At 45.9% G+C, this 27,929-nt stretch overlaps 1 protein-coding gene across 12 annotated transcripts in view; it reads left to right on the top strand.

Moving 5' to 3' along the window:
- The window catches only part of RASGRP1 (RAS guanyl releasing protein 1), a 996,665-nt gene that overhangs the window by 13,692 nt on the left and 955,044 nt on the right, over nucleotides 1-27,929 (top strand). Inside the window, exon 1 of one of the 12 annotated variants that reach the window (XM_068549048.1) lies at nucleotides 8,543-8,680. The exons of the other annotated variants lie outside the window; for them this stretch is intronic. The gene's annotated coding sequence lies outside the window, so the exon portion shown is untranslated. Of the gene's footprint in view, nucleotides 1-8,542; nucleotides 8,681-27,929 lie in introns of those variants that run through there. 12 annotated transcript variants of the gene reach the window in all.

The raw sequence follows: 27,929 nt of genomic DNA, 5'->3' as shown, positions 1-27,929 counted from the left end.
CCCAGACACTGAAGTTCCCGCATCTGCACTCTTAACTGCTCCGCTATCTGCCCTTCTCAAGGGACCCTGAATTTCCCTCCACGTCCTTTTTAATGCCTGACTACCGTATTTCACCTTTTCAGTCCCTTCTGCCTGATTCTGGACCCTCTGGGCCTGAGGTTGACTCACTAAAAGCCAGAACCACAGAATTCTGCAGGCAGCATTTCCAAGGAGTAGGGGGACTCCCAGGAGAAGGGGATCTTTGCCCTCCCTGGCTGAGTAGTGAGCCAGAGGGGCACAGAAACCATCAGTGGAAACCATCAATACATACATAAGGGAGAGGCTCGCTTGTTGGCTGGGCCACTGTGAAAGGGTCTGTGTGCTAGCACCATCCAATTATCCTCTCAAGGCTCCAGGAGCAAAGGCAGAGAGGCAGAACTGAGGCCCGGAAGGAAATGTTCTCTCTTAGAACAGTGGGTGCCTGTGCAGTGGAAGGGAAGACCTTGCATAGATTGTGGAGTCAGAGGGACACAGATTCAAATCCAGATGATTGCACTCACTAGATGTATACACTCAAGCAGGTTGCTTAACTTCTCCAGGCCCTATGTATAACGACTGCTTCACAGATCTGCCACTGTAGTTACATGGACCAATATGAATCGTGTGACTTAGGCCAGGCTAGACTCACAGCAGGCACTCAGTACAGGGGCCATAGAGAATCCCCTTCTCCCCTTGACCAGCCAACCCCACCTCCTTTTTTTTTTTCTTCTTAGATCAGGCTGCTGTAGAAGTATGGAGGCTTTTTAGATTTTGGCTATTTGCACATGCTGATCAAAGAATGGCTGTGGTTGGGGAAAAGATCTTGAAGCAGATTATTTGGCTAATAGACATTTCTTTTAACATTTTATTTTTCTAGAAAGACACCATCAACATACTGGTCACCAATATACTGACAGGCTTTTGCCTTTGTCCACGTTTGGCTGATACTGAGGGGAAGGCTGAGAAGGATGGGGCGGGTGGGGCAGGTTTGCTGGGTCCGGTACAGCCTGACCTCATTGCCAGGGTGCTGTCCACTCTTACTCCTGTTAGTTGAGACTTTTGTGGTCTGGGTCCTTTTGTTTCTGCGGTATAAGGGGCTCTGATTATGTCCCTCCAATGAGCTTGTTTGCCTTTTTATAAATAATCTCAGCCTCTGGTTATTTCGTCGGTAGGTTAAACCTCGTGGGCTCATCCATCTCAATTTGGACTTCTCTTTAGGGTTAGTCAACATCCACCTTTGCAAGTCTTCTTCAGATCACTTTCAGGGGTCTCTTGTTCTCTTTCCCACGTTGCTAATTAGAATGCACAAGGAAATCTAAAGTGAGCAAACACTGACCCCAGGGGACCCTGTTAAGCACCTCTTGCTGGAGAGTTTCAGAGAGCCTCACCTTTTCTTCATAATCTTTTGTTTGTATTCAGTCCATGTGACTTGCTCTCCCTGCCAACTGAACCATTTTAGCAATAAAAATTTCATGAGTTGCTGTACGAAATACTGCAACTCGAGCCCAAAAATGCAACATCTGCTGTGCTTCTTTTCTCCTATCATATGGTTACCCTTTCCAAAACCAAAAAAACAAGATATCATGTTGTTTTGCATTCTTTGTCCTTAAGCAGACCTTTTTGGTTATTTCTTGAGAACTCCACTGTCCTAGATATATCTACAAATCATATTTTAAACCATCACTATCCTTACTTTGTTAATTACAGACCTACAGATGTTGCTTAATTTCAGGACAAATGTCCAGACATTTCAGTTTCCACATCTTCCACCCCTCTGCTCACCAATAAATTCTGAGAAATAATGAAACCTTTCACTGGTTTCTTACCCGTGTCTTTGAACATCCCAAACGACTAATTACCTGGCCCCTTTGATTTGTAAATGTTCAGGTTGAACAACCACTGCTTTTTGTGTTATTTCCCATCAGCTCTATTTGTGGAGCCTTTGAAGTAATACCACGGTATCCAATTTCTTTTATTTAGAAAAGTCCTTATCTGAGAGCTGTGGTTTTTAGCTGGGGCGGCATGTTAGACTCTAGGGTGGAGCCTTTTAATAATACAGATGCCCAGCTACCTCCCCAAAAGGTAGGCCAAGTTGGTAGGTTTGGGGTGGGCTCTGGGTGTCTATCTGTTTTTAAAAGCTCCTGAATTGATTTTAAGGGCACCCTGGTTAAGGGCCACAATCTGGAGTGAGTCCCCTGTCTGCAGTGTCCAGACCAGGCCCTGGTCCTCGGACACGGATCCTGGGCTCTGGCTTCTATCACCTCTCTGTGACTGGAGGAGGGTCCATTTGAGCTGGAACATGGGCATGTGGGGAAGGTGAAGGGCAGCCATGAAAGGAGGAGGAAGAAAAGGATGAATAGCACAGAGGCAGGAAAGCAGAAGCTCGCTGGTGGTGCAGGGAAGCGCTGGCTGAGATGGAACTGAGCAAGGGCTGCCTGATGGGGAGCAGTGGGAGTCCAGGCTGGATGTGGGTCAGGGCCTTGACTTCATGTAGGAAGCAGCAGTGGAGGCCAGCCCTGCGCTATTGCCAGGAAAGAGGCTGCGAATCCCGATGATGTCACCTCCATAAATAAAGCCAAGTCTAATCTTTCTTCTTGTCATTATTTCCAGGACACGTTATTTAGAACCCAGAACTTTTTGAAGCCGCTAAGAACGCACTTTGCTTTTCATGCCCTTTCTTAGGGGGATTAAAATACTAATGGCTTCTTTCAGACATTTTGTCTGGGGGCCTGGCCCCTGCTAGGGTGATCCCCTGGGTCACTGCACTTTGCCCCAGGACCTGTCTCCCACCTCCTAGCCAAGGCAACCAACAACAGCAAACTACAGGCGGGGGTCCCTATTCAGGACAGGGTTTCTGCCAATGCCTATTTTATTTTATTTTTGCTGATCTTTATAGGTTCCCTTTACAAGCCGAGGAAGGATAAGATAAGAAATGAAGAGCTTGTTTGTATTTTAATCTTTCCCCAAATGTACTTGGACAGACATTACTATCTACATTTTACCGCCAAGAACATTGAGACTTAAAAGAGGTTAAGTAACTTGCCTGCGGTCACAAAATAGTAAGTGGTAGAACTAGGGTGGAGAAACCAAGTCTCTCTGGCCTCAAACCCATGCTTTTTCCATTACACCACTTCTGCCTGTCTCGGTGGAGGATTGGCCAGGGGCTGTGGAGGCAGCCCTGGTGAGGTTAAATTTCATTTACATTTTTAATCAGACAGTAGTCTAATGGCATGTGTAGGCTTATTGGAAGATGGGGAGCAGATTTAAAGCAGCTTAAGTGCATGTAGTGTCTGGGAGGCAAGAGTTGGGATGGTTGCAAGACCAACTTCTCCTGCTTTGCAGTTTTGCCCAGGGCTGCGGTAGTTCAAGCTGAGACAGCAGCGCTTCTTTGGAGTTCTTCACATCTGCTCTCTCTAATCTCATCTTGTCTTCCTTCCTGGCAGAGGAGGAGAGGAAAGCAGGTGCAGCTCCGTAGGTTTTCTCGAGTTGTTCTTGCTGGACTCGTCCTCCTCTCGGGATGTCTCCGGCTGGTATTTCCCTTTCTCAGCACTCCTGGGAACATCTAAGGGATGGATAAGTTCACAGCACTGTTGTGTCTGACGGTGTTGTTTGGTCTACCAGGTGTTGTGAAATAATCTTCTAATAAATCTCTGAGCTGCTGGAACAGGATTTCCATGTGGGCGAGATCTAGGTCTATAGATCTCCAGTATGTAGTATAGTGCCTGACATAGAGCAAGTGCTTTTAAAATATTTGTTGAATAATCACATGTGTTCTAGTTCCACATGAACCTTTCTTCAATCAGTGGTTCTACATCAAAGAGATTTCTCCAGTTCTATAGACAGAATGGAGAGGAACTAAATCCATTATACTACCCTTCTTTTCCACTGCTAGTTTTCTTGTTTTACCACGAGGTCACTTGAAGGTCCCTTTGTCTCTTTTAGTTCTCCAGTCAATTCCCCTTGGTATATTCTTGCATTTTAATCACATTATGGAGAAAAATGAAGTGAAGAGGGAAGGAGAGGCGGTCAGTGTCCCTTGGTGACTTCTTGAGAACACAAAGTCACGGGCCCCCCTCTGCTTTGAGGAACTCCTTATTCATGGCCAGGCTAGGGCATCCTTGGTTGGAAAGGGCAGGGCAGGGACTGACCCTTCTCACTGAAGGCTGGACACAAAGAAGACAAAGACGGGGCTCATCTCTCCTTGGAGTTAAGTGTCTCCTTCTACAGACAGGCTGTAGTCACGGGAGTGTGGAGTAGTGGGGGACGGTGTGTTGGCCTTAAATTTCATTCTTTAAAACCTTCAAATTATCCATTCCAGATGTTTGAACTATATGAGGGGGTGGAGTCAAAACCTGGGAAAACGAGAGTGTTGGATCTTTATTCAGACCTAGAAAATGCTGGGGGCCTGGCAGTAGAAGGGGGTCAGATTCTCTGAACTGCTCTGGTGCGGTTGAGCTCTGCTGAAAGTGAGAGAAAATGCACAGGGGATTATATAAACATGAAATATAGCTTATCATCACAATTAGTTTATCCACATGTAAAACCTTACATTTAAAGAGCGTTCCCCCTTGGGCTTCCCTGGTGGCGCAGTGGTTAAGAATCTGCCTGCCAGTTCAGGGGACACGGGTTCAAGCCCTGGTCTGGGAAGATCCCACATGCGACGGAGCAACTAAGCCCGTGCACCACAACTACTGAGCCTGCACTCTAGAGCCCGTGCTCCACAACAAGAGAAGGCACCGCAATGAGAAGCCTGCGCACTGCAACTAGAGAAAGCCCGCGCAGCAAGGAAGACCCAACGCAGCCAAAAATAAATAAATAAATAAATAAACAAATAAATTTTAATAATAAATAAAGAGCACTCCCCCTTCCTCAATATTAGGGCCGGGTTACTCCTTCCCGTTGCCTAGAACTTCTTGGTGGTATCATCTTAAGTGAGTTTCTTTTATTGGGATTCTTTTCATGGAATGCTTGTGATAAAGGTCTGAGGATTGTAGGGTTTTGAGGTGGGAATGATTAAGCAAATTACTTCTCACCGAATTGTCAAAGTCAGCCAAAGAAATCAGAAGTCTTCAAGAGTTAAATTGTTAACTCAGAAAAACCAACCAAAGCAAAGCAAACCAAGGGAAAGCAAAGGAAAGCAGACCCAAACCACACAACTCTAAGACACTTACCCACTGTGGAATGGAATTCCAGACGGCCACACAGTATCTTAAAAATTTCAACTAATACTAAATTCCACTCTACATCAAGCTTGCCAAGTGGTCATTTACACTATTCTTGAAATATCCAGTGCTGGGAAACTCACTATCATTATTTTATCTAAAAATCAGTACGGCTGTGAGATAGAATTTTACTCAATTAAACAAAATTTGACTGTTTTCTTGGATTTTCCTCATAAATTTACCATTCAGTCATCTGATTTCCTTTACACTTGACAGTTCTTTAAGTAATATGTTTGCAAACCATGTATATTTTTGTAGTTCTGTATTCTGCTGCTTTTACTTAATATATATGTGAACCCCAATCTATGTCACAATATATTTTTCAAAAATATGAATTGTAGTGGCTGAAAAGACTTCTATATCATTATTTTACTTTTTGCCCTCTTATTGATCATTTAGGTTCTTTATAGTTTTTAAAATTATAATATCACAACAGCAAACTCAAAACTCTGATTTCATCTCTCGTTATTTCCTTAGACCATCCTAGGCTTGAGACTACTGGGTCAAAGTGTATTCATGTTTTTTAGGATTTTAATGTATATTATGTTTCAGATCTCGCTTCAAGGACGTAGAGGTTTGTGTACAGGAAGTTTACTAGGGAGCTCCCTGAACATCTGTGAGAGGGTGATGGGAAGGATTGGGCAGAGGAAGAAGTTGAACTGGGATATACTACAATATTGGCCTCAGCTGATCCTGGAGAGCTCTGGAATTTGGAGGTCCCTTTAGAAGTGTCCCAAACAGACAAAGGGGCTGAGCTTTTGTGCCTTTATGTTGACCACTCATAGGCTGCAGTTTGCCTCTGGGGAGCAGGCCTGTCCTTAAGTGAGGTCTCTCCCTTTAGCCAAGGGCAATTCCTGGAGAAGGACTCAATTGTCAGCTGTCAGCAGCTAACAGTCCTGGCAGCTCAGAACTGAAGGGGAGAATGTGGTGGGGTAGCACAGCATCCACTGAAGTCACTCCTTGCACCTCCTGGAAAAGAAACACTTGTTTCTTATTTAAAAAATTCATCCTATCTGGGAACAGATCCTTTAGAATTCTGGTCAGCCTCTTTTCCTTGGGAAATGTACAAGAGAAAATTTAATGGGTCTACCTATAGCTCTCATTGATACAGCTGTTCTCAGGGACACCTGACATTCATCAAATCCTTCCTCTGCAGCCCACTGTAGATTCCCCTCCCCCTTGGCTAGCAGTTCTGCTGGTTCAGGGGGATTACCGGGTGGGTGACCCAGATCCTCATCCTTAAAGGATCTGAACCCCTGGTCATCATTGTCTTCTCAAGCACGACTATTGCTCTTATTCATTTACCATTGTAATTGGTTAGGGGGTTACCAAAAGATGCCCCAGAGGTCTTTCTCGGTGCCACACATAGTCCTCTTTGTTCCCCTTGTGTAACAACAGCCCAACCTTCTTATGACCAGAGTCAGTTGCCCCTGCAGGGATGGTGATGCCTTTCTTTACCTGTTGAACTCTTGACACAAGAGGTCCAAGGTGCCTGGTAGCAGCTGTAGCTTAAAGTTTAATGGATTCTTGCAGTGCCCATGGTGGAAGTGTTTCTGTTCTTAGAATCAGAATCTCTAGTTCTGTAGAGCCCAGAGTTGTGGGGATGAAAGAAATAAATTCCCTGGGTAGGTCATGTGGTGGGATGGTAAGTGGGATTACCCCTGCATCTATCCCCAACCATGTATTCTATATAGAGAAGACACAGTACCATACAGTTCACATTGATTAAGGTATTCACTGCATCCTGCAGGATGACACCCCATCCTTAAGTATCATCTCTAATGTGGTGCTTCAGTAGCACCTTCAAAAGTCTGTTCCTTCACCCTGTAAAGTCAAGAGCTTCCATGTGGTACAGTATGTGACAAGACAGTGCATCCCCTGGTCCTGTACTTACTAATGTTCCTCCTTTGTTTTAAGTGAGTTCCTTGGTATGATGAGATGCCATGTGGGATTCTGTGTTCGTGAACTAAACATGAGGTAAGCCCTTACATAGTGATGCTGGAAGAGGCTCTCTGGGCAACAGAGGCAAACCCATACCCTGAGTATGTGTTGATTTCATTCAAGATGGATCGTTGGCCCTCCCATAGAGAAAGGGGTTCAATGTAATTAGTGTACCTCAAAATAGCTGGTTGGTCTCTTTGAAGAATGGTCCTATACCAGGGACTTGGCAATAATCTCTGTTCCTGGTAGTCTGGACATTTAGCAGCAGCAGTAGATAGGTCAGCTTTTTTGTAAGAAGGATTCCTGCATAGCCTCCATCCCTGCCACCATGACCACTTTGTTCAAATGCCTGTTGGACCAGCACTGGGGTGGTGAGTGAGAGAGGCTGTCAGACGTCAACTGGCCAAGTCATTTTGTTTGCTTGACTGTAAAGTGCCTCTTCCATGGTGAGTGCTCTTTGGTGGACATTAACATGGGATCCAGAGATCTTCACACTTTATGTCCTGTTCCATATTCCTGTCTCCCAGACCTCGCTGTCTCTGATCTTTTAAGTTCTCTCCTTTCAGGCCACTAACAACCAGTCAAGTTATTGACCACTGGCATGTGATCTGTATGTATTTCACAAAGTGAGTGACTAGGTGCAGCACCGGAAATTCATTGGGAGGATATCCCCTCACTGCCCTCTCCCAGGGTCACTCTTGAGTGGGACTGAGAACACTAGAGTCTGTTTCTGCTTTGCATCCATACATCCAGCTGACACATCTATGAACAAAGCCTGGCTTGTTTCCTCTTCCATCAGCTAGACATCAGGGACCTCCATGCAGCCATAGGTGGTGCAAAAGTGGTGAAAGACCCTGTATCCGTCAGTCTTCATAGTGCCAGGATGTTCCCTTTTCCTCACTTTGTGGTGACTTGAGTAAATGGCCATGGACCCTTTGGAGAAGACTAATGCCATCACTACCTTACACACCTGCTGAGGCATCACAGGGTCATTCCTTCTGGGGACTTGACCTCTTCTTCGGTCAGAAGGTAGAAGATCTGAGAACTGGTTTAGTTCTGGAAACTGGGCAAGGGATCACAACTTTTTATTGGGTGGTTGCCCTTAGCCTCCTGATCATCCAGTCTTGGTTGGACCATTCAGATTGAGAAATACTCTTGTTGACAGCCCATCTTTCTTGCTCTTAGGGATGCTATGTTCTATTAACCATTCCATAGCTCCCTGCGTGTCAGGTGCCCCTGGCTGCCACTCCAGTTTTGCTGCTCAGTACAATGATTGCATTCATCTTGTTTCTGACACTTAAGCACTGCCACTTGGCCTCTGTTGTGTTTGTTATTTCCTTTCATCTCCATTGCTCTCGGGGAGCCCAGCTCTGTAACAGCATCTGCTATGGCCCAGCCTACAGAGGACTGTCACCACCGAGCTACTGCTCTACCCAGTGCATCCCTCATCACTGGTGGATGCAGTGTGCACCTGGCCTCCTGCAGAACGTAATCTGCTGGTAGGTACCAGCTTCCATTGTCTGTACTACTTCATGCCCACCCCTTTGAGCCTTTGATTTCTTCTTCCATATCCTGGTGGTCTGGTTTTTAATTTTACTTCCTGAGAGCCATTGCTTTTTCCTGGTTTCCAAGAGCCATCCTGGCAGGATGTTAATACCATCTGGCTGCGTGTTCATCAGAGAGAGTGCTTTCATAGCAATGATCTCTCCCTTATTCAGATTTATATTCCACTCCCCCTGTTGCATGTTGTCTGGGAACCATGGCCCCTTTGGGGTATGGTCTCTTTCCTCTCCTTGCAGACCTAGCACCTTCCTGGCCAGGTTCAGTTACACGTGACTTTCTTTTTTTTTTTTTTAATGAATTTATTTATTTATGTTTAATTTTTGGCTGTGTTGGGTCTTCGTTGCTGTGCACGGGCTTTCTCTAGTTGTGGCGAGCAGGGGTTACTCTTCGTTGCGGTGCGTGGGCTTCTCATTGCGGTGGCTTCTCTTGTTGTGGAGCATGGGCTCTGGGTGCGCAGGCTTCAGTAGTTGCGGCACGCGGGCTCAGTAGTCGTGGCTCGTGGGCTCTCGAGTGCAGGCTGAGTATTTGTGGTGCACGGGCTTAGTTGCCCCGCGGCATGTGGGATCTTCCTGGACCAGGGCTTGAACCCGTGTCCCCTGTATTAGCAGACAGATTCTTAACCACTGCACCACCAGGGAAGCCCACAACGTGACTTTCTGGTTGCCAGAAGTAGAGAGATGGGGCTAGATCCTGAGGGACACCATGTCGCCTTGCCAGGCAGAGACCCCTTGTCTTCAAGTAAGGGAGGAACATTAGTCTTTAACAGGAATTGTGTATCAGGTCAATTGTGTATCTCCAGGAAAGCAAAGTTTTCTTTTTCTTCTGTGAAATGAGCATCCTTTGTATCTCCAATGGTACCACCCTTGGCTAATTTCCCTTCTGCGGTAGCAAGCTACATTTTAGCTGTGCTATCCACTCCAACCTTAAATTACCAAGGACACCAATGAATCTTTTTTTTACTTTCCTCCCTTCTTACTCCATTCCTGGTACCTCCTTCCCTTAGGGCATGCACAGCTATTTGGAAATTCCTGGAAAATCGCTGCCAGCAGGTTAGCTTCTGCAAACAGTTATTAGTTTGTTGTCTATCCAGTAAATAGAAAACTTGGAAACATTTTAGAGAATTTCTCACCTTTTCTCCCTTCCAGTCTCTATAGCAAGGCCAAACTGGGATTACACTCCAGAATCTGAACACAGGAAATACGCTTAGGAAACACCTAGGTCAGTTGGTTCCTGGGCATTCTTGGGATTGGAGAATGTTCCTGTCTGGCCAAAAATACTCAGCTGGCTGCAGGCCATGGAGGGCAAGGTGAGGACGGCTCTCAAGACAGAAGCAAAACTGTACCCTGTGTTCTGGGTCTGCCATTAAAACAAAATAGGAAAAGACACACATCTTTCAGGCCCTGTGTTAATTCTGTGTGAAGATGAAATGCTGTAAAGGTCCCACATTCATGAAGGAACTTTCTCCGTGAGCTGCCAAACTCTGCAGCTGCCTTTCTGTTGAGAAAGTTCAAGTTCATTCTTTGGGATATTTGGGTGGCCATTCAGCTCAACAATGTAGTGTCTTTATTTCTTTTTTCTTTATATTTGACTCTGTGGCCTTTAACCCTAGACAAGGCAACTTTCTCCTGTCTCTGAAATCATATCACACCTGGTTTCCCAAAATGGCAGACACTTTTCTCTCTGGGAAAAGGTAATACTTGGTTTCCTCAAATTGTTTACGGGAACAAAATGAGAGAATCGGAAGACCAGCTTTACTCTGCAACTCTTTTTTACCCCAGCACACTTTGAATCAATATTTTTCTGGGAGGAGTAACATGTTGCCCTATTCACAAAAGACATATCAGAGACTATTTGACCAGGAAAGGCAATACCATTTTAGAGTGAGGATGTTTATTCTCTCCTGTTTAGAGGGTTTTCTTATGAAAACCCATAAGGTTTTCAGCTAAGCCTTAGCTGGAAGGCAATGGGATCGGCCCAAATCCTGGGCAAGCCCTGATGAAAAATGTCTCCAGCGACCTGTAATCCTTGGGTAAAGGATGCAGAGCCACAGACCTACGAGCTTTCTCCCAAAGGCTTTGCTGATATCCAGTGAGGTGGGACCCTGATATGGCTGATTCATTATGAAAAGTAAATGAAGCAGTGGGGGACCCCAAATCAACACTCTCTGCAAATCTTTATCAGTGAGGGGTTCTTGGGGAAGTGAAGAATGGCTTTTCTACAGTTTTACAGAGTGGGTAAAATAGATAGTTCTCACGTATCCTTATTTGCCTACCTACTGCATCCTCTCTGATAAAGGTATACCTCTAGGCTACAAATCCCTAAACCTCCAAGGATTGGACCATGGCCAGCGACTACCGATTGATAGAACCAATGGGTTCTAAATGCCCAAAGGCTTTGGGGCTGAAGACGAAGCTCAGGAAGAACAAGACTCCCACAGCCCAGCTCTGGCCCAGGTCAGGCCAGGGAACTGAAGTTCTTCCACTAATGATCAATTTCATCAGACTTCCTTTTATATTTCTGTTGTGCTCTGACTCCGCCTTTCCACGTGGTTCCAACAAGTTGGCGAAACTATGCTTGGCTAGTGCTTCAAGCCAAAGATTGCCTTTATTTGACTCCAGAAACAATCGCTCTCTCCCTTCCCAACAGAGTAGCTGAGATTGGGAAACATTCTGATTGAAAGAGAAGACGTGGATCACTGATCTCAGAATGTGGCCCCTCCTCTCTGACTACTGCTTCTTACCTGCCATCTCTCCTTTGTCCCTCCATACCCAGCCCACTTGCTCTCTCCTTTTATGAGTGTGTGAATTCTCCTCTGGAGCTAGAGAAACCCCGTAGAGCTGCTGCCTATTCCAAGGTACAAGGATGCAAGGATCTGGGGCCGGGTTGGATTGGGGTGCATGTTTATAACCAGAGAAAATTTGCAAATCATTGTGTTGAGAATGAAGAGAGAGGATAGCAAAGGTCAAAACTGGAGTGGTATCTAAATGTCAGGTTCAAGGGTATGGCAAGACCTCATAGGGAAGATGGATTGTCAGAAGCTGAGAAGGGTTGGAATGGGACAAGAAGCCAAATGTGGGTCCCAGAAGGTGCAAGTAGGAGAGAACTGATGCTTTGAGGTCTCATTTCATGTAATCTGGACTGTATAAAACAGGGTCAGGCCTGCTGGAAAAAGGGGCCCAGCAGGCAGGATCCTGACTTTAAATTGCTTAGTCCTGACCCTCTGCCTGCTCTGGGAACTTCTTCCTGGCCTCATTGGACCCCCTTTGTACTCTAGATTGTGGTCAGCGACTTCTGTCTTATCCAATATCGGGGCCTACTTAAATAGCCAGTTTTTTCTAAAGTGCTTTATGTGTAAGGTATGTCTCCCTAACGGTGACAACGGAGCTATGCCATCTTCTTTAGAATCTCTCCCAGAATCTAGCATCATCCATGCTCAAATAATAGATACAGAGCAATTGAACTATGGCTTCAACCTATGCTTACTTGTGCTTATTCCTGCTGAGGGAAGGTAAAACTCCCCCAGGGGACCCATGCTTCTAAAGAACTGCCCAGTAATTCTGGATGTAGAGGAGCCAGTCCACTTGCTAACGACCCACTTTCTTTTCTTAAATGTGACTTGAATGCTGTGCATATGGGGTTCACCTGCTGTGTGCCATCTGCCATGCCACTGGCTTCCAGAAGGTCCTCTGAGGTTCATTCACCTCAACGATTGCTTTGGCCTCTGGACCTGTGTTTCTTTTGGGCCTCCAGACCTAACCCTCCAGCTGGAAGTGCGTTCCCATCCATCCCTACCGGCCTCTGACTTCAGATTTGTCTTCTAAAGTACACACTCTTTACACAAATTCGTTTGGCCAGTGTTTCCAGCCTGACCACGCTTACGCTTCATCAGTGTTTCTCAAATGGTAATCCAGTGACCATCTCCACTAGAACCATCTGGGAAACCGGAGAAATGCATGTTCCTGCCTGGTCCCCACCCTAGGCCTGTGGAATCAGAAATCTCTGGGGTTGAGCCCAGGAGTCTGCATTATAACGAGCCTCCAGGTGGGTTTTCATCCTGCTAAAGATTTCACTCACCATCTGTTCAGTCCTGCTACTTCAGTACAGTTCCTAGGTTTTGCCCCTCTGGCTTACCCTGTTCTTCGGCTGCCTAGGACCTGGCCTCGGGGTGCCCTTCTCATGGTATATCAGCTGGCCTGCTCCTCACCTGTAAGGGGGCTCCTAACCCCATGGGATGCCTCTTCAGTTTGCTCCCTGTCTCTGGTCCCAGTCTATCCTCAGTCACCCTCTGAGGGAACCCACCTCAGGCTGGAATGTATGTCAGCAGCTCTTGGAGGGACTGAAGCCCCACTGGAGTTGGAATGCATTAGCTATTGTTTTCCTTCCACTAGAAAAGGGATGTAACCACGTGACCTACAGCAAGGTAATTGGAAACAGACTGCAGCCTCAGTCACGAGCAGGAAAAATTTCTAGTGCCCATTTCCAAACAGGAGTGAGGGAGCTGGGCAGGCAAGCCGCCCAGTTGTTGAATAGGAGAGCAGGTAAACAAAACCACCATGGACTTTTTTTTCTGCTTATAAAAGGTTGATGAAATATCGAGATTATAAAAAGTAAAGGCAAGCTTTGCCAGTCCCCCCGTGAAAGGGCCTTTTCAATCTTCCATTCTGATGGGATCTCAACATGGGAAACAGGAGGTGAGGAGGGCCTGAGCCTCTCTGGGGACTTCTGCTGGGGCTGGTTCAGCCTCCAGGTCAGAGGTGGGAGAACAGACCCACGGTTGGTTCCTGCTGCTGCAGACGGCGCAGCCACGTGGGCAGACCTGCTCGTCACTGATGGGGGGACACGAGCCTTGGCGTGAGGGCTGCTTTTTGCCTTCCTGTGCGGTGTGAACTGGGAGGCGAGAGGGCCTCAGGAAGCCTGTTGACTGAAATCCTGGTAGAATTCCGTGTTTCAGAAGCCTCCCCGAAGGTGATGGCTTTGGGGCTTTATTGGGGTGTTATCGAATCTGAGATCAGTGTTTTTGGGAGGGTGGTCCCTCCTTTGTGTTTCTGTCCCTACCTTCCCCTGGTCCTGTGAAGGCAGGGCAGAGCTAGAAACTCTTTCGCAAAAGGGGCTTCTGAGAAACAGTTTACAGGTTAAACTCCTTGCTCTGTGCTTGCTTACATACTTGCTTATCAGAGGCTGCAAATGGAAAAGGAAAAAATCATATGTGTTCAGACAAGTTGGGACAAATAGGCCCACTGGTTGCGAAGGAGCACAGAGGACTAGGAAGGTGGCTCAGGACGAGGGCCAGCTCTGGCTTCTCAGTGTGTGACAGCCTTGCCCATTTGTCCTGGAGCACTTAGACCCTTTGGACCCCTCTGACAAATAGCCTGAGGAAGGATGTGACCTTAGCTTTGTATACCATGCAGAGCCTACCATGATTCATGCATATGGTTGGTCTTCAAAATAATTGCTGAATACTTATTATTGCCTTTTAATGCGCTTTTGGTTCATTAACCAGCACAGAACTATGCCTTCTTTGTTTCATTCATTCACTCATTTGGCAAACATGAAATATTGGTTGGTAGGCATCCGACTCTTTCCTCCTCATAATGCTGAGTCAGAAGTGCCCCCAGGACAAGGTCTCCTGGCCTCCTCCCAAGAGAGTGGTTCCCTCAGGTTCATGGGCATATTGTTCCTGTGCACAGAATGAATGAATGCATGCATGAATGAATGTGCCTGACACAGCACCAGCTCTCTGTAGAGTCTTGCCTTGTTCCCCATGTTTTTATGACTTTTGCAAAACATGCTGCCTGTTTTGTAGGCAGCAAGTATCCATTGTCCTCTGCAAAGAAAGCTTTAAAAAACCAACTAGGCTCAAGATGGTTTCTACCCCATTGTACTAGGAAAGCAAACCCCTCCATCTAGAGCATTTCCAGCTATTCAAGTTTACCTGACTCCCTATACAGGGAGAGGTTGGGGCTGGAGACGTAAGGTTGGGGATTGTTAGTGGGGATAAAATCACAAGTCTAGTGAGATCACTAGGGGAGTGGACAGAGAAAGAAGAGAGAAGAGATTGAGAGACCAGGGGCTGGTTGGGGAGACAGGGAGAAACCAGCGAAGGAGACCAAGCAGGAACAGCCAGAGAGGTTAGGAGGAGAACCAGATACGTGGTTTCGAGGATGAGGGAGTGGTCATCTGTGGAGAATGCTGCTGAGAAGGTGAACATGAGCTGTGCCACTGGTTCTAACCATGTGAACTTCTTGGTGACCTTGGCAAGGCCATGTTTGGTGGAGGGCTGGAGGTGACAGCTTGATGGGATTGGGCTCAAAGGGTTCATTCATCTTTGCCACTTAATGAAATGGAACAAAACAAGAACTTCAAGCACCTCTGGTCAGGACAGAGAGTCCCCCATCCTGCCTGTATTATCTTCTCTTACAATCTCTCTGGAATTTTCTACACATTCCTAGTTGATAGGAATATGGATCCAGCTCCAACCATGAGGAAGTATGTCATCAAATTTTGGGATCATAGCAGTTATTGCAAGGCTTTGAAAGGAAAGCCTCAGCCTTTCGAAGGACACAACATGTTGACATAGAAAGTTAGAGATCATCCAAATTCAGTCCCTCTATTTTACATAGAGGAAACTGAGGGCCAGAGTCCCCTTAGGTGACTTACCTAAGGTCACACAGCTGCTTTGCCTCTCTTCTTCCACCCAAGTGTACCTGGCAGATGAGTATCTGCACTTTTAGAAAAGGTTATTGGGGGTAGAGTTCTTATTTTTACCATTTCCTTTGGATACCCATTTTGAGGCTATTAAATTCTCTTTGTAAATAAATTAAACTACTCAGACTGCGGCATAAGCCAGTTTTCCATATAAAGGATTACGCCCACTAAGGTCCAAAAGTCTGGGTAGGCCCTAGTCGGATAGCCTGTTCCTTGAGAAATGAGGGGAATCCTCTGGCCTAGAAATGGGCTCCTATTCAGAAAACCCTGAGCTCGGTCTTCCCGTCTTCCTTCTTGGACTTTTCTGTGATGTCAGCAGAGTCCCTTTAGCCAGCTTCCCTGGACTTCTTCCTCCGTAGATGGCAGCTGGCTATCCCTGCCTTCTGCCAGGTGGTGTTGTCATCCTTGGAGGGGCCCCAGGTTGGACTATGTTCATGTGATTAGAGCTTCATGCTGGTGTTCAGGGTATGCATTCAAAGTGCATCACCTACTGGGCCTTGATCCAAAGCGAGGGAAAGAACATGCCTCCTCCTGTGCAGTTATAGATTCTTTTTTTAAAAACTGAGGTATAATTGACATAGAACTATATTAGTTTCAGGTGTACAACATAATGATTTGATATCTGTATACACTGCAAAACGACCGCCACAGTAAGGCTAGTTACCATCTGTTACAGACCATAAAAGGTTATACTTTTTTTTTTTCTTGTGATGAGGACTTTTTTTTTTTAACATCTTTATTGGAGTATAATTGCTAAGATTTACTCTCTTATAGCAATTTCCAAATATGCAGTATGGTATTATTACTATAGTCACCATGCTGTCCATTGCATCTCCAGGATTTATTTATTTTATGACTAGAGGTTTGTACCTCTTGACCCCTTTTACCCATTTTGCCCACCCTACAACCCTCCTCCCCTCTGGCAACCACCAATCTGTTCTCTGCATCTACAGTTTTGTTTTGTTCATTAGTTTTGTTTTTCAATTCCATACTGAAGTGAAATCTTATGGTATTTGTCTTTCTCTATCTGATTTATTTCTTAGATTCTTAACCAAGTATAACAGTGAGGCTTCAGGCCAGTCATCTGCTAATTTGTCCCTGAAATTCTCCTTCTGTCCAGATATTAAAGGGGAAAAGTTCTTGCTCTGGCCTCTTGAGAGGATTCCTGGGCTGGGCCTGTGCCTGCACTGCTTCCTTAGACCTCCCATCTCCATAGAAGAGGCAAGATATAAACTCGGGACCCACTAAAATTAGCGGCACTGAAAATTCATTTAAAACCTATTTATAACTTAGCTGATTATAAGATGGCTTACTATTGCTTTGTTCAGTAGCTGGATACTGAACGAATGAATAGAAGATCCAAATGGAGAGAGAGATGAAAGCAGTGCTCTCAGGCTATGCTTCCCATTAACATCATCTGGGAGATTTCAAACCCTCTGTGCCTATGTCACACCCCACACCAATGAAACAGACTTTTGAGAGGTGGGAACTGGGCATCATTATTTGTTAACACTCCCCAGGTGATTCCATTTACACCCAGTTTGACAAGTCTGGTAAATCTGCTTCTCAAACTTTACTGTATATAACAATCAGCGGCGGGGGAGGGGGGGTCTTGTTGAAATGAAGATTCGGATTCAGCGGGTCTGAGGTGGAGCCTGTATTTCTAAGAAACTCCCAGGTTATGCTGAGGCTCTTGGTCCAGGGACCACAGTGTGAGTAGCAAGGTGCTAAAGGATCATGAACGGTAAGCTAAGGTGCTGGCTGCTGAATGAGGAATGAGAGGCAGGGGTGGGAAGAGCTGTGTGGGCAGGGAGAGCTTCAGGGAGGACTTGTGCCTCTGCTGGACTCCCTCAGAGAGAGGGAGAGAGAGAGAGAGAAGGAGAGAGAAAGAGAGAGAAAGAGAGAGAAAGAGAGAGAAATCTTCCTCTGCTCAGGTCTGGGTCTTTTAGGCCCTAGAACACAAAACACGATGGCCTGCCCTGTATAAACCCCAAAGAAAGCTGATTGCTGATGACTTGCTATTTCTTTAGCATTACGATCTTAGGACTTCAGTGTCAGAAAGCCCTGGAATGATGACCTGGGTCAACCCAGTGCATTCTCTGCAGATTAGGACACCGGTGTGTCTCAGCTGGTGTGTGGCCTCAGTCACAGAGCCCGCCAGCAGTGGGCCCAGAATTGCTGAGAGCCAGCAGGCTCCCTGTATGGCCGCACCTGCATCCCTGGGTCATGGTGTCCTGGCACGGCTGTCCCTGGGGTGGAGCTCAGCCCCCAGCAGAGAGTGGTCCTGGGGCAGTGAGGCCCTTTCTGGGGTCCAGGATTCTCTCACAGGGAGTCAGGATTCCCTTTTCTGCAGGAACCTGCTCCCTGCCATGGTCTGACTTTGTTTCTTCTTCTCCTTTTTTTTTTTTTTTTAATAGATTTATTTATTTTATTTTCGGCTGTCTTGGGTCTTTGTTGCTGAGCGAGGGCTCTTCTCTAGTTGCGGTGAGCAGGGTCTACTCTTAGTTGCAGTGCGTGGGCTTCTCATTGCGGTGGCTTCTCTTGTTGCGGACCACGGGCTCTAAGTGCGTGGTCTTCAGTCGTTGTGGCACGTGGGCTCAGTAGTTGTGGCACGTGGGCTCAGTAGTTGTGGCTCATGGGCTCTAGAGCACAGGCTCAGTAGTTGTGGCGCACGGGCTTAGCTGCTCCGCGGCATGTGGGATCTTCCTGGACCAGGGATCGAACCCGTGTCCCCTGCATTGGCAGGCAGATTCTCAACCATTGCACCACCAGGGAAGCCCCTGACTTTGTTACTTCTTTTTTTATTTTACATATTTATATTCTTTTTCAGATTCTTTTCCATTATAGGTTATTACAAGGTATTGAGTATAGTTCCCTGTCTATACAGTAGGAGCTTCAGGGAGGACTCCTGCCTCTGCTGGGCTCTCCTTGCTGTTTATCTATTTTATATTTTACTCCCAAATTCCTAATTTATCCCTCACCCCCTCCTTTCCTCTTTGGTAACCATAAGTTTGTTTTCTTTGTGAGTCTGTTTCTGTTTTGTAAATAAGTTCATATGTATCATATTTTAGATTCCACATATAAGTGATGTCATATGATATTTGTCTTTCTCTTTCTGACTTAACTTAGTATGATAATCTCTAGGTCCATCCATGTTGCTGCAAATGGCATTATTTCATTCTTTTTTATGGCTGAGTAATTATATATATATATGTATATATATATATACATACATACATATATACACACGCACCACATCTTCTTTATCCATTCATCTGTCGACGGACATTTCTGTGTCTTGGCTATTGTAAATAGTACTGCAATGAACATTGAGGTGCATGTATCTTTTCAAATTAGAGTTTTCTCTGGATGTATGTCCAGGGGTGGGATTGCAGGATCATATGATAACTCTATTTTTAGTTTTTTAAGGATGACTATTTCCTCTTAACAAGTTTCATTTATTCTCTATCATCCTGAAGTAGCCTGCCTAATCTTTACATTCGTAGGTCCACGCATCCCCCTTGCTAATGAAGAGGAGATGCAGGCTATGGAAGGAGATGCCCCTGTTAAGCAAAGAGCAGCTTTCATCTCCAAACTTCTCTTTGCAAAGAGGTCCTAGGATAGTGTCTCAGAGAGTCCTCTGCACAGGCAAACCTCTGACTGTGGGTCTGCCCTTTCACTTGCAATCAAGGTGCTGTCCATGACAGGTGTGGGGGTGGATGGGTTGGGAAAGGTCCTGTCTGTCATCTAGTAGCAGGTGCATCTGAGTGGGCTGGCTGGACCCTGAGAGCACACTTGTCATATGAAGGGCTGTGTGGTATGTCAGCTCCTAGGGCAGCGGGGAACACACGATGACCACACAATCCTCGGCTTCGGAGATCCAGAGAACAAGTCCCCCTCTTCGCCTTTGAGCTGCTCCTCTGGGCCAGCATGGAGCCAGATACATACAACAGCATTTACAGTGCAGTGGTGGAGGCCAGGCTGTCCCTGGGCATGAGTGTGAAGTCTACAAACTGTCACCGGCTCCCTTTCTTCTTGGCTTCCTGCCCTCTGGTCCCCCGCTCCCTGGTGCTCATGTTTCTCCCCTCTCCTTCTCTGTTTTCACTCCAGGTGGAGGCAGTGGTGGTGGGCATTAGACATTCACACTCAGAGGCAGATGTGTGGACTCCACAGAGACATCGCCCTGCCCTTCAGACCCCAGTGCTGTTTACCAGAGAGGCCAGGTGGGCTTTGGCAGGGAGCGAAAGATTCCGCAGCTGCAGACCCTCATAGTCATTGTCACAGGGAGCCCCGCTGGCCTGACACCGGGCCCAGCAGCAGGACCCTGTTTGAAGGCAAAGGGTTGTGTGCCCTGGAGGAGGTGAGAGTGAGCGGCAGGAACCATAGACCTCTCAGTCCACAGGTTCTGTATCTGCAAGTAGGGGAGGCCCAGACACACAAGTAGTAAGCCTTGACAAGACACAGAACTACTTAAGGGTTGTTTTCAGCCCTCTGTTAGAATGGGAGGGAAAATATCAGGCATGAAAAAGGTAGAAAGTTGATGCTTGCTGTACTGCACTTCCTGGGAGGTGAGTGCCCTTGGAGGTGAGTGTCCATGGAGGTTAGTGCCTTGGAGGTGAGTGTCCATGCAGGTGAGTGTCCATGGAGGTGAGTGTCCATGGAGGTGAGTGCCTTGGAGGTGAGTGTCCATGGAGGTGAGTGTCCTTGGAGGTGAGTGTCCATGGAGGTGAGTGTCCTTGGAGGTGAGTGTCCATGGAGGTGAGTGTCCTTGGAGGTGAGTGTCCATGCAGGTGAGTGTCCACGGAGGTGAGTGCCTTAGAGGTGAGTGTCCATGGAGGTGAGTGTCCATGGAGGTGAGTGCCTTGGAGGTGAGTGTCCATGCAGGTGAGTGTCCACGGAGGTGAGTGTCCTTGGAGGTGAGTGTCCATGGAGGTGAGTGCCTTGGAGGTGAGTGTCCATGGGGGTGAGTGTCCTTGGAGGTGAGTGCCTTGGAGGTGAGTGTCCACAGGGGTGAGTGTCCTTGGAGGTGAGTGTCCACGGAGGTGAGTGTCCTTGGAGGTGAGTGTCCACGGAGGTGAGTGTCCTTGGAGGTGAGTGTCCATGGAGGTGAGTGTCCTTGGAGGTGAGTGTCCATGGAGGTGAGTGTCCTTGGAGGTGAGTGTCCATGGAGGTTAGTGCCTTGGAGGTGAGTGTCCATGCAGGTGAGTGTCCATGGAGGTGAGTGCCTTAGAGGTGAGTGTCCTTGGAGGTGAGTGCCTTGGAGGTGAGTGTCCACGGAGGTGAGTGTCCTTGGAGGTGAGTGTCCACGGAGGTGAGTGCCCTTGGAGGTGAGTGTCCCTGGAGGTGAGTGTCCTTGGAAGTGAGTGCCTTGGAGGTGAGTGTCCTTGGGCACTGTCTTCAGAGCTGAGCTCAGAGACCTGCAGCTGCCCCCTTGCTGTCCTGGCTCACTCGTCCACTGGCTTCCATGTGCTTTTCCATAAATGGTGCTGTGTGGTGTGAGGACGCTCGTGCCAAGGCAAGTACATAGTCACTTCAGTCCCTTGGGGCTCTCTGCTGAAATTCGGCAGTGCACTCCACCATCAAATCCTGATGTTATCACTTCCCCCAAAGCTGCGTCCTGCCTAGCTCTTGTGCTAATAGAAAGCTCCCTTCCAGAACAATGGACTGTCATTCAGAGAAAGCTTTTAATACATGTTTGTTCTGAGTGCAGTAAAATTGTGCTCTTAAAAGAGTGAGTGCACAGATTAGTAAGGAAAAACCAGAGGCAGGCTGGCAGGCAGGGGGAGAGGTCGGGCTTGGGTTTCATAAGAGAGTGCTTGTGAAAGCGGTGGGATGGGGGAAATTGACCAGTCTTGTCTCGGCCACATAGTTGAGATGTTATGTAAGGTTTTGGTCACAGGGAAGGTATCTTCTCAAGCACATGGAAACACAGTCTAACATCTGTGCAGATGTTCCCAGTCCCTGAACACTCATCCACCTATCACGGCTGTTCATCTCATTCTCGATTTCCTCCTCTCCTCTGTTCAACTGCTCCCCCAAACATTTCCTCACTTGGCCTCTGTAACTCCTTTCCTCCTGTAGTAGGAATAGGGGTGGACAATTTTATCTTATTAATTGTATATGCAGTGAAAATGTAATTTTTAATGTTCTGTGATGGATCTCATCTTGCTCCAGCCCCCTCACCCAGCCGGGTAGAAAAAAAGCCACTTTCCTAGTGTTTCAACTTGCCAATTAAAGTACCTGAGACCCTTTTGATTGAAAGGTGTCTTTCAATTTAAAATAGTGCCCTTTGGGGAAACATTTCTTTGGGGGAAATTCTCAGTCTTTTAGATTTCTACTCCTACGTTTTTCTCCTCTCCAACAAGGTAGTGATGGGGCCCTCATGGGTCGGGGGGAGGGGACTTCAGATGGAGGCTGGTGGGCTTGCCATGACCCTGGGTCCTTTTTGCTCTCTGTGGCCGGGTGGGAGATGGTCTGGTCCCTGGGTCCCTTTGCAGAGCCTGCTACTGCAGGTGGCCCTTCCAGTGTCGTAGGGCCACCCGCTGATGAAGCCCTGGTCTGGCTGTTTGCTAAGTCACATTCTGTTGTGAAGCCAGCACCTTCCCTCCTCTCAGAGGGTTACACAGGACCTTCTCTGCTGATGGGATTTTCTCCAGAGCTTATCCTACTCTCTCTGACTTCATGCCTCCCCTCCGTCTCCATGTGCTATGTCCATGAAAAAACATTAATCCTGGTGTTTTCCCCTCCCACTTTGGAGCTGTCTTTTGTGAAAAGGGACATGTAATGGGTTCAGCTGTGTCCAACATCCCCACCCCCAGAAAGACACGTTGGAGTCCTAACCCCCAGTACCTCAGAATGTGACCTTATTTGGTGATGGGGTCTTTACAGAGGTAATCAAGTTAAAATGAGGTCATTAGCATGGGCCCAAATGCAATAGGACTGGTGTTCTTACGAAATGCGGTAAAGAAAGTAAGAAATCTGGACACAGAGACACAGAGAGAGGGAAGAGGATGTGAACGTACAGGGAGAAGGCAGCTGTTTACAAGTCAAGGACAGGGTCTGGAACTGATCCTTCCCTCACAGTGCTCAGAAGGCACCAACCATGCTGACACCTTGATCTTGAACTTGTACTCATAGCTTCCAGAACTGTGAGGCTATGAACTTCTGTTGTTTAAGCAGCCCAGTGGATGGTATTTTGTTATGGCAGCTTTGGAAAACTAATATAGGAGAAATTGACTTCTTTTTTTTTACCCTGAGTGAGTAAAGCAGTCCTCCAAATTCTAGTCGTCAGCGTTCTGTCAGTACTGGGTGTTCCTGACACGGACTAGCGAATTTCCTTGGAAACTTTTGAGGGTTGGGATTAGCTGGAGATTGATGCTGTTCATATGTGCTGAGCAAAGGAACTTAGGATGGACTAGGAAGGAAATTTCCCCTTCCATTTCAAGGAGGATGTATGGCTCCAGGCCTCTCCATGAAAATGAAATTTATTTATCATTGTTTTGGCTTAGAATGATTTCCACTTAATCCAGGTTCTGCCTTGATCAGATCAGTCCTCTTCTGTTTCTTAACCAGGCTGGCAGGACCACAGGCCCCAGTCCTCTGCTTGCCCTCACGTCCAAAGCACTGCTTCTCCAGCTTTTGGCAGCCAACCAGAGGGATACGAAGTGACAGTGTGACACACATCAGCCTACCTATCACAAAGGGTACTCAGGCCTTTATCAAAGTCAGGGCATTATTGAAGTATAGACTTTGGAAATTCTCTCCCCAGGGTTGCCTGCCTGATGCTGGTGCCCTCAGATGTGATGACCGGGCAGCCACTTCTGGCTATATCCAAGGTAGCACTCATTCTCCTTGGCCAGCTCCTTCCAATAAGACCTGGGCTTAAACTATTTCTTTTCAAAATACTTCTGTGGCTTTTGAGCCTTTCAAAACATTCCTGCCGAATCTTGCTGGAGGAGAAGGTAACACTAAAACCGTGGATAGAGATTCTCGAGACAAAAGAAGGAGAGGGTGAAAACTCAGAAAAACAAATTTGGCATCAGAGGACATCTAAGCAATCATGTGGGCCCACCCCTTGGCTTTACTGATGCTGAGATGAGGTTCCAGACGTCAAGTGATTAGCCCCGGTCACAGAGTAAGTTAGAGGCAGGCTGGGAACGGGACCCATTTCTGCCTCCCAAGTCGGGGCTCCTTCCTCTAAAGAAGAAGTGAGATGAGGCAGCTGAATTTGTTGATCGAAAGAGTCTCTCAAATAGACTTGCAGACATAGAAAACAAACTTATGGCTACCACAGGGGAAAGCAGGGGAGATAAGCTAAGAATTTGGGACTAATGGATACACACTGCTATATATAAAATAGGTAAACAACAAGGACCTGCTGTATAGCACAGGGAACTATACTCAGTATCTTGTAATAACCTATAAGGAAAAAGAATCTGAAAAAAGAATATATATACACACACACACACACACACACACATATATATATACACACACATATGAACTGAATCACTTTGCTGTACACTTGAAACTAACACAACATTATAAATGAACTATACTTCAATTAACAACAAAAAAAGAAATAGCCTCTCAATAGCCTCAGAAGTATCAACAGCCTCTCAGTTTACGGCTCTTCTTCCTGTACCAAAGCTAGTCTTTTTTCCTGGCATACATGAATACCTCTCTCTCCATCCCTTTCTCTCCTCATTCAGAATCCTCCACCACCTGGCCCTAAACTACATGTCCCCCAACTTCTTCCATACATTTGCCCCAGGTTCTTTGGATCAAGCTACACCATTCCCTGACCATGCCTCCTGTTAGTGTTTCCTAGATTTTAGTGCTGGCAAAAACCTGGAGAAACAGTAAAGATGGAGATTCCCTGGCCTGTGTCTCAGCCTCAGACATTCTGGATCAGGAACCTAAGTCTCCACAGGAAGCCTCTGTGACTCTGATGCGGGAGAACTAGAAATCATGCCTTGAGGACCACTGCTTCTCAATTTCCCACCTCCCCTGGGGCAGTTTCCTGCTGGTGTAAGAGAGGGCTTTGGAATTCCCACCCTCCCAATTACTAGCTAATTTGAGCTTGTTCATAACACATGATCACTCTAAACCTGATTTCACATCTGTATACCAGTGCCTATATTCAGGGGTGTTAGGGAGGATTAAAAAACAATGTTTAGGGTAGTGAACATTAGCTTTGGCCAATTGTTAGTCACAGAGAATAAGGTGTAAAGGTTTCTTCTTTGGGGGTAGATATGGTCTAAAAAGTAGTCTGGAGAAGACTATGAAGCTCTCAAAGTTCAAAGAAATTAATGGCAAAGTATTAAGCCATAGGCTATGTAGAGGAAAGGCTGGGATTTTGATCAAGACCTTGCACAGTCCCCATAGATCCGGGGGGGTTGAGACCCAAGCCTGAGCCAAGTTAGGTGACCTAGGGCAAGTCACATGTTCTGGCTGAAGCTCAACTACCTCGGTATCTATAAAATGGAGATAATAATAATGCCGCTGCCCTGACCACCCTGTGAGACTGCAGTGCTGATCAAATGGGACACACCTAAGCATTTTGTGAATTATAAAATTCTCTGGGAATACAAGCAAGCTATTTTCACACCCAAAAGGCAGGTGCCTAATCCACTAGATATTTCTCTCAGGATTAGAATAAAGTGACCAGTTAAAAGAGCAGATTGTCAGGAAAAAACACCAACTTAAAATAGAGCCAGAATGGGATCTGTGCCTCATGTAGTCCAGAAAAGTATTCGATTACTGTTTCTTTGATTTACCTGTTTGTGGGAGTTGTGTGCTTGCTTTATCATGTGATTAAGGCTTTGGGATTCCTATTCTGTTCTTCAGTAGCAGCTACACAACTTGTAATTCTCTTTTTCCGTGTTGCTGACCATATCAAGCTCACATGGTAGGAACCTAAGGTAAAGCCTATGGGCAGTAAAAATACCAGCAACAAACAAAAAAACCAAAGAATTGAAAGAGCCCACCAATGATTTCCTGACAATGTTGATAGAAGGTTGATGAAAATTGAACAAGGTCTTATTTAGAATTGGTGCACACATGCCTGGCTTTGAAGACTTCTGCAGTCTGTGCCTTTGCTTGCCTTTGTGCCTTCACTTCCCAGGTCTGTCCTCTGCCAATCCGTTCATCTTGTTGAATGAATGGTCTGTGTTATTTCCCCAAACCACTGTGCACATTCCAACCACCGCCTTTGTTCAAATCATCAAACCCCCATCCCAGCCAGAGCCTCTTCTGCTGTGCTTGTGCTTTGTCGGTGCCTCTTTTTTCTTTAAGGGCACAAAGTCTTCCTCCAGAAATCCTTCCAGAGGCATCAGCCCTCTTTGTAAGATCTCTGTCTGTACCTTAGGTTACTGACAACATTGGCTTAGGTTGTCTCGTGCTGCTAGTTGTCTATTTGGACGGCTGTTCTATAGACTATACGGCCCTCAGGACTGTCTTTTTTACCTCTGCATGCCAGGATCTAGAACAGGTCCTGCAAACATGTTGGGAGCACAGTCATTATTTACTACTGTTGATAAAGATTCTGAAATAATAGTCTTCTTTGATGAGAAATAGTAAACAGGGATGTGTAGTAACTTCTGAAGAGCAACCTGATGTGTGACCAGCCTGAGCTAGGTGGAACAGTTATGTGCATGGGCTCTGGAATCAGACTGCTAGACTATTTCTTGCTTCCAAACATGTGTAAGCATTAATTGAAAACATTAAAAAACGGATGCCCCACCGCTTTAATAATAAAATTTCTTTCTTCCTGACTTAGCATTCAAGCTGTCACATTCACTGGTCCATGAATTTAAAATGTCTTTTCATTTAGGCATTGGAAACAGACATAGAGCTGAATACTGAACCTATTTAAAAGAATTTGGAACAGCAGATATTATGCCAAAATACTATTTTTTAACGTAGCAAGAAATGCTATTCTTCCAAGGCAGTAAACTCATATCTCTCACAAAGAGAATCTGTAAGTGGTTATTTTATTTTTTTAACATCTTTATTGGAGTACAATTGCTTTACAGTGGTGTGTTAGTTTCTGCCGTATAACCAAGTGAATCAGCTACATGCCTATGTATATCCCCATATCCTCTCCCTCCTGCGTCTCCCTCCCACCCTCCCTATCTCACCCACTAGGTGGTCACAAAGCACCGAGCTGATCTACCTATGCTATGCAGCTGCTTCCCACTAGCTATCTGTTTTACATTTGGTAGTGTATATATGTCCATGCCACTCTCTCACTTTGTCCCAGCTTACCCTTCCCCCTCCCCATGACCTCAAGTCCGTGCTCTACGTCTGCGTCTTTATTCCTATCCTGCCCCTAGGTTTGTCAGAACCAATTTTTTTTTTTTTTTTAGATTCCATATATATATATGTGTTAGCATACGGTATTTGTTTTTCTCTTTCTGACTTACTTCACTCTGTATGACAGACTCTAGGTCCATCCACCTCACTACAAATAACTCAGTTTTGTTTCTTTTTATGGCTGAGTAGTATTCCATTGTATATATGTGCCACATCTTCTTTATCCATTCATCTGTTGATGGACACATAGGTTGTTTCCATGTCCTGGCTATTGTAAATAGAGCTGCAATGAACATTGCAGTCATGTGGTACATGACTCTTTTTGAATTACGGTTTTCTCAGGGTATATGCCCAGTAGTGGGATTGCTGGGTCATATAGTAGTTCTAGTTTTAGTTTTTAAAGGAACCTCCATACTGTTCTCCATAGTGGCTGTATCAAGTTACATTCCCACCAACAGTGCAAGAGGGTTCCCTTTTCTCCACACCCTCTCCAGCATTTATTGTTTCTAGATTTTTTGATGATGGCCATTCTGACCAGTGTGAGGTGATACCTCATTGTAGTTTTGATTTGCATTTCTCTAATGATTAGTGATGTTGAGCATCCTTTCATGTGTTTGTTGGCAATCTGTATATCTTCTTTGGAGAAATGTCTATTTAGGTCTTCTGCCCATTTTTGGATTGGGTTGTTTGTTTTTTTGATATTGAGCTACATGAGCTGCTTGTATATTTTGGAGATTAATCCTTGGTCAGTTGCTTCATTTGCAATTATTTTCTCCCATTCTGAGGGTTGTTTTTTCATCTTGTTTATGGTTTCCTTTGCTGTGTGAAAGCTTTTAAGTTTCATTAGGTCCCATTTGTTTATTTTTGTTTTTATTTCCATTTCTCTAGGAAGTGGGTCAAAAAGGATCTTGCTGTGATTTATGTAATAGAGTGTTCTGCCTTTGTTTTCCTCTAAGTTTTATAGTGTCTGGCCTTACAATTAGGTCTTCAATCCATTTTGAGGTTATTTTTGTGTACGGGGTTAGGGAGTGTTCTAATTTCATTCTTTTACATGTAGCTGTCCAGTTTTCCCAGCACCACTGTAAGTGGTTCTTTTTTTGATGTTTTCCACCATTGTGACCATAGTCGCATTTAAATAATTACATCCAATGAAGGAATTTTCTT

Source organism: Eschrichtius robustus, chromosome 1, assembly GCF_028021215.1.
Source record: "Eschrichtius robustus isolate mEscRob2 chromosome 1, mEscRob2.pri, whole genome shotgun sequence".
NCBI lineage: Eukaryota > Metazoa > Chordata > Mammalia > Artiodactyla > Eschrichtiidae > Eschrichtius > Eschrichtius robustus.
This window is presented reverse-complemented; position numbering and strand designations above follow the sequence as displayed.